The following is a 7552-nucleotide window of genomic DNA, read 5'->3' as shown; positions in this document are numbered from 1 at the left end:
TGTGCCACGAAAATTTAAAGTCATGAGCGTGATCATTGAAACAATCAAGAGGACTGCTGCAGATAAGAAGAGGAGCTGTGGATATGCAATTCAGATTCAAGAATTGATAAACTCAAAGATGGGCACAGGAAAATATCAGTTGGATAAGGAACACTTTCCACTTTATCCAGACTTTGAGGACAATGAGGTTGTCATGAATGAAGATGATCCACAATCAATTCAAGCTCAGGAGAAGAAAGAGAAGGCAAGGAAGGAGAAGGCTGCCAAGATGCCAACTCAAGAGGAGGCATCTGAGTATTTCTTGAAAAACAAGCAGGAGCAGCTTGGTTACTTGATAGTATCATCTCTAAGGATTGAGAAGGGGTTGGCCACCTTAACTCAGAATCAGGAGAGCCTGGAGAGAATCATGGAACAAAAATTCTATGATTTAGATGTCAAGGTAACTGAGATTCAGTCAGTTGTGGAGCAGCTGCAGGATGATATGTAGGAGAGGAAGGGCAAGACAACCACAAATGTCTTTACCAGAGTGCCTAGAGCCCAGAGGTCAGTTGATGTGCCAGTGCCAGACACTAGAACAATATCTTCAGCACCAGCTACTGCCTCTTCATCTCCAGTGCAACCAGCTTCAGCATCAACTCCAGCACCCTCTACATCAACTGAAGCCTTCGTCCAAGGAGTTATCAGGACACCACCACCAGAAGATCAAGCCTGAGAGTCGATCTAGCACTATGCATTTTCTATGAACTTTTTGGTAACTTGTTGCCAAAGGGGGAGAAAAATGTATAGATCATACTTTTCGAGAGAGAGAGTGTTGCTTTTGTTCTCTCTTGTTTTTTATCTTTGTTTGCTTTTGGTTGAGATACTATGCTTGTGAGACATTGATGATCATGTGGTTGATCATAAGATACACTTATGCATGCTTGATATTATCCTATCTATCTTATGTGATCACTCACTATGCTTGGTGATGAGTGCATGTATTCATTGTTTATTATTTTGAGCGCTCCACCAAGATGTATGTGACATGGAAGAGTAACCCATGAGCCTAATTCATTGTGCATTTGCAGTCCAAAGCAAATCTAAAACTATGCACAAATTTAGGGGGAGCTCTTGCTTATCACATACTTCTCAAAGCGACGATCTTATTTAAATTTTATTATCTTTTGTCGAAGCTTTGATCTATATGTTGTCATCAATTACCAAAAAGGGGGAGATTGAAAGTGCAACTATCCCTAGGTGGTTTTGGTAATTCATAACAACATATAGCTCATTGAGCTAATGCTATTCCAAGACTATTATTTCAGGAAAGCTTAATGAATGGCATGGCATGGATGATGAAAGTGGATCCCTCAAAATACTAAGGACAAAGGATTGGCTCAAGCTCAAAATCTCAAGACTCTTCATTTTACATTTTAGTGATCCAAGATCACATTGAGTCTATAGGAAAAGCCAATACTATCAAGAAGGCATGAGGTGTTTCTTAATGAGCATCTTGCTTCATGTGCTTAGTGATATGCTCCAAAACCCTCAACTACATTCCCACATCCACAAATGACCTAAACCTAAAGCCAAAATCGGTCAGACCGACTCTTCCAATCCGGCGCCACCGATTCCAAAAGTCATTGCCACTGCCACAAACCCTAAGCAAATCGGTCTTACCGATAGGGATCTCGGTCTCACCGAGATGGGGTTGCAATCTCTCTGTTTCCCTTCGTAACGTTTCGGTCTAACCAAAGTGAGCGATCGGTCTCACCGAGATTGCAATGTAAACTCTCTGTTTCCTTTTTGTAACATTTCGGTCTCACCGAAAAGAGCAAATTGGTCCCACCGAGTTTACCTGACCAACTCTCTGGTTAGCTAATTACCAAAATCGGTCTCACCGAGTTTGTGGAATCGGTCTCACCGAGGTTACGTTATGCCCTAACCCTAATCGAATCGGTCTCACCGAGATGCATGTCAGTCCCACCGAAAATCACTAACGATCACTAGGTTTACTAAATCGGTCCGACCGAGTTTAACGATTCGGTCCCACCGAGTTTGGTAAATTGTGTGTAACGGTTAGATTTTTGTGGAGGCTATATATACCCCTCCACCTCCTCTTCATTCGTGGAGAGAGCCATCAGACTAAACCTACACTTCCAACTGACCATTTCTGAGACAGAACCACCTACTCATGTGTTGAGGCCAAGATATTCCATTCCTACCATATGAATCTTGATCTCTAGCCTTCCACAAGTTTCTTTCCACTCAAACCCTCTTTCCACCAGATCCAAATCCTATGAGAGAGAGTTGAGTGTTGGGGAGACTATCATTTGAAGCACAACAGCAAAGAGTTCATTATCAATGCACCATTTGTCACTTCTTGGAGAGTGGTGTCTCCTAGATTGGCTAGGTGTCACTTGGGAGCCTCCGACAAGATTGTGGAGTTGAACCAAGGAGTTTGTAAGGGCAAGGATATCGCCTACTTTGTGAAGATCTACCGCTAGTGAGGCAAGTCCTTCATGGGTGACGGCCATGGTGGGATACACAAGGTTGCTTCTTCGTGGACCCTTCTTGGGGGGAGCCCTCCGTGGACTCGCGCAACCGTTACCCTTCGTGGGTTGAAGTCTCCATCAATGTGGATGTGCGATAGCACCACCTATCGGAACCACGCCAAAAACATCCGTGTCTCCAATTGCGTTTGAATCCTCCAAACCCTTCCCGTTATTTTCTTGCAAGTTGCATGCTCTAATTTCCGCTCCCTATATACTCTTTGCATGCTTGCTTGAATTGTGTGATGATTGCTTGACTTGTCCTAAAATAGCTAAAATCTGCCAAACTCTAAAATTGGGAAAAGGTTAAGTTTTTAATTGGTCAAGTAGTCTAATCACCCCCCTCTAGACTTACTTAAAGGTCCTACAAGTTTTCTGGAGGCGTCTACCCGGATCTCGGTCTTCATTGACGAGTCGGCCGTGGCATACTAGTCCGCGATGATCAGTAGCTCATCAAGGGTTGCCGGCTCATCGCAGAGGAGTCGGTGCTTGAGGAGAGTGCCCTCGCGGCACCCAGCGGTGAAGTACTCTATGGCCTGGACCTCGTGCACCCCTTCACAAGAGTTGCGGAGCTCGGCCCAACGCGTGAGGTAGTCGCGGGTTGATTCACTGGGCCCTTGTACGCACAAGGAGAGCTGTCGGGGCTTGGGATCCCGCTTGTAGGTGCTGGTGAAGTTGCGTATGAAGGCTTCGGTGAAGTCTAGCCAGCTGTTGATGCTGTAAGGCTTGAGGCTGTTGAGCCAGGTGCGCGCCGTGCCTTGGAGCATCAAGGGGACATATTTCACGGCTACGCGTCGATTGCCATTCGCTATGCGAACAACGGTGGAGTAGTCGATCAACCAGTCTTCTGGCTTCACGGAGCCGTTGTACTTGGGCGTGTCTCTTGGGAGCGAGAACCCTTTGGGAAAGGGCTCATTGCGGATGCTGGGGCCGAAACAAGGCGGGCCGACATCATCTTCTTGTTCCAGGGCCAGGGAATGCGCTAGGCGGTCGATCCGATGGCGGGCGTCATTCTCGCCGACTCCTTCGCGGCGACCAAGTCGGCCGCTGAGAGTCGGATGCTCGACAGGCGGCGGGGTAGGATATCTTTCCCCGTGAGGCGGAGGAGGAGGCAGGTCGCCTTGTCACTCCACTCCTCGAGGGTTGTCACGCCCAATATGCGACCCTATCCAAAAGGATCTCGAAGGTCCCACCAAGGATAGACCCGCATACTGAAACGCTTTTGCAAGGTGGATACCATTACATCAACATTACATAATAGATGGGGATACATACAAAAGGCATACAATGCCACACGAATACAACATCACAATACAAAAGAGCATCATTCGACTACGGATGAATCACAAACAGAAACTCAAACGACATCCACCCTACTAGCCCAAGCTGCCGACCTGGAACCTATCCCCTGATCGAAGCAGAAGAAGAACTCAACGCAAGCAAGCATCGCTCTCGCGTCATGATCATCGCATGTTGTTGTAGTAATCTGTGAGCCACGAGGACTCAGCAATCCCATTACCATGGGTATCAAGACTAGCAAAGCTTAAAGGGAAAGGAAGGGGTAAAGTGGTGAGGCTGCAGCAGTGACTAAGCATATATGGTGGCTAACATACGCAAATAAGAGCGAGAAGAGAACAAGCAAAACGGTCATGAAACTAGCAATGATCAAGAAGTGATCCTGAACTCCTACTTACGTCAAACATAACCAAAAGACCGTGTTCACTTCCCGGACTCCGCCGAGAAGAGACCATCATGGCTACACACACGGTTGATGCGTTTTAATTCGGATCTGGTGTCAAGTTATCTACAACCGGACATTAACAAATTCCCATCTGCCTATAACCGCAGGCACGGCTTTCGAAAGATTATACCCTGCAGGGGTGTCCCAACTTAGCCCATGACAAGGTCTCGCGATCAACGAAGGAATAGACCTTCTCCCAGGAAGACCGGATCAGACTCGGAATCCCGGTTTACAAGACTTTTCGGCAATGGTAAAACAAGACCAGCAAGACCGCCCGATGCGCCGACAATCCCGATAGGAGCTGCACATATCTCGTTCTCAGGGAAACACCGGATGAGATAGGCTACAAGTAAAACTAGACCTCGAGTTGCCCCGAGGGGGCCGCGCAGGCGGCTCGATTCGGACCAACACTTAGACAAGCACTGGCCCGGGGGGGGGGGGCTAAAATAAAGATGACCCTTGGGTTGGCCGACCCAAGGGAAAGGGGTAGGTGGTGGTGAGGCAAATGGTAAAACCGAGGTTGGGCCTTGCTGGAGGAGTTTTATTCAAAGCGAACTGTCAAGGGGGTCCCACAAATCACCCGACCGCGTAAGGAACGCAAAATCCGAGAACATAACACAAGTATGAGGGAAACTAGGGCGGCAAGAGTGGAACAAAACACCAGGCAAAAGGCCGAGTCTTCCACCCTTTACCAAGTATATAAATGCATTAATAATATAAGAGATATTGTGATATCCCAACCAAAATCTTGTCCACCATGGAGCAATCTTCAACTTCACCTGCAACTAGCAACGCTATAAGAGGGGCTGAGCAAAAGCGGTAACATAGCCAAACAACGGTTTGCATAGGTAAGGTGTCAAAGGTTAGAGGTTCATGGCAATATGGGACGGCTCGATAAACAGATGATAGGTAGCGCAGCAAAGCGATAGAACGAATGAACTAGCATAGCAATGATAGTAATGAGATCCAGGGTAGCGGTCATCTTGCCTGAAATCCCGCAAGGAAGAAGAACGCGTCCATGAAGAAGACGAACGGATGAAGCCGAACCAAGCGTAGACGAACGAATCCTCACGAACGCAACGAAACGGGAACTATCGAGAAGAAGCACATAACATAGTAAAAAAACCACACATGAACAAGGAAAGATGCAAGAACAAGCATGATGCAAGACAAGACTACATGAAGCTACTCATGACAAGAGATGAAGCAAACAAGAACAACACATCAAGGCAAGTTTAAATGAGGCCGGAAACAACATATAACAATTCCGGTAAGTCCTCATATGCATATTTCGAAATTGGTCCAGATCTGAATAAACCTTATGTTCAAGTAGTTAAACATTAAATTAAGATGCACAAGGATGATCTACACGAGATTCTAGTCAAGTTACATATAAAGTTCATTTAATTCGGAGCTACGGCTTAGAAGATATGAGCAACACAAGTTAAACATGGCATTGATGCAAAATGCACCCGAACATCAAGCAAACACCTCAAAACATGGATGCAACATGATAAAATGGAACTATATGCAAAAATAAGCAAGTTTCATATAGAGCACACTCAAAACGGAGCAACGGTTCAACACATGCACTCTATACAAGTTTAAAGGACAAGCTGTCCAAAACAGCAACTAGGCATATTGCAAGCATCAAAACAATATATTACAGCACCCTAACATTAGAACAAAAGGCATGGACATGATGTACAGGTAAAGCATTACAAAACATGAACACTGAGCTATTTCCAGAAATCACAAGAACATGCTCAAACACACATGGAAAGATTGCAAGTTATAACAATTTCAGACTTTGCAGAAAATAACATCACGATGCAATGTTTAGAGCTATCAAACAACATGTTACAGGAATTTATCATGGCAAACAAAGGCATGGCATGATTCTACTCAAAGCATAGATCAAAAGTCCCTTAGCGACTATAAGCCAAAAAGGATCAGAAGATATAATGGCACCCACGTAAACATAGCAAGTTATTATACAGATTCAAACATGGCAGAAACAAAATTATGAGGGCATGTAGATGAGCTTGTGCAACTCACTACGGAGCATTACATGGCATGGCAAGGCAACCAACAGTAAGAAGGAATGTTTGTGAAGCTAAGCATGACAATAGCAAGGTCATAGGGTGCATGGAACACTAGGAACAACCATGGAAACAACTGAACATAATGTTAACAGGCTGGCAGGAACATTTTCAAGCAACTTTGGAGCAAAATATGAACAAGCTACAGCAAGCTATAAATGCAACCAGGGCCATGGATGGATACAGCATGACATGTAGATCAAAACATGTTTATAGAACATCTCCAGATTATGCATAGAATGATTAGTAGCAACATGTTTATATGGCATCATGAAATAACATATTCAGCCTAGCAAAACAGCAACATTATGAACCCTACTTAACAAGCTCGATTCACTCACCACAAGTCACTGCATGACAATATAAGCATAGCATCATCAAGAAGGCATGTTTGTGGAACAAACCAAGTCAAGAACAAGTCCATAGCATGCAAGGATCAACTATAGCAAGCTTGGCCAAATTGAATAACACGTAAACAATCTGCCAGGAAACATTTTGAAGCAAAAGTAGAGCACGAAAAGGACATGCTAGACTACTCCATAATTGCACCCAAGGGCATGCCTGGATAGACAATAACCATTTGTTCAAAACACCCTTACTGAAGTATCTCAAAATATGCATGAAACTCTCTGTAGCATCAAGTTTACATGGCATGAAAATAACAGCAGAACAGGGACCAAAACAGCAACATCACGATGCCTAGTTTGCATGCTTGTGCTAGTCACCACATTGATCACAAAAATATATGGTAAGAACCACTGTAAATAAGACATAGCATATTTCAAAACACATGTAGACATCAACCTCATAGGATGCACACATCAATCATGCCAAAAATGACAAAAGAGCTCGTTCTGATAACAGACAGCAGAAAACATTATGAAGCACTCTTACAATGATGATTCAGGTATCTAGATGATCTCAAATGAATATGATGCAATGGAATGAAATGATTTACTCGTTGAGGCGAACAATTTGACATATTATACGCATGAAACGGAGCTACGGATGCGAAGATATGGCATGTCAAACATGGCATGAAAATTACTGAATATGGGGACTTAGCAGATTCGGGGAAGGGGGAAAAGTCAACCTTGTCTTTTCAGATCTGAATTGAGACGGCGCGGATCCCGAGGCTCGCCGGAGAACTCGCCGGAGAAGACAAACCCGGGGCGGAG

The sequence above is a fragment of the Triticum aestivum genome, chromosome 3B (assembly GCF_018294505.1).
Source record: "Triticum aestivum cultivar Chinese Spring chromosome 3B, IWGSC CS RefSeq v2.1, whole genome shotgun sequence".
Taxonomy (NCBI): Eukaryota; Viridiplantae; Streptophyta; class Magnoliopsida; order Poales; family Poaceae; genus Triticum; species Triticum aestivum.
This window is presented reverse-complemented; position numbering follows the sequence as displayed.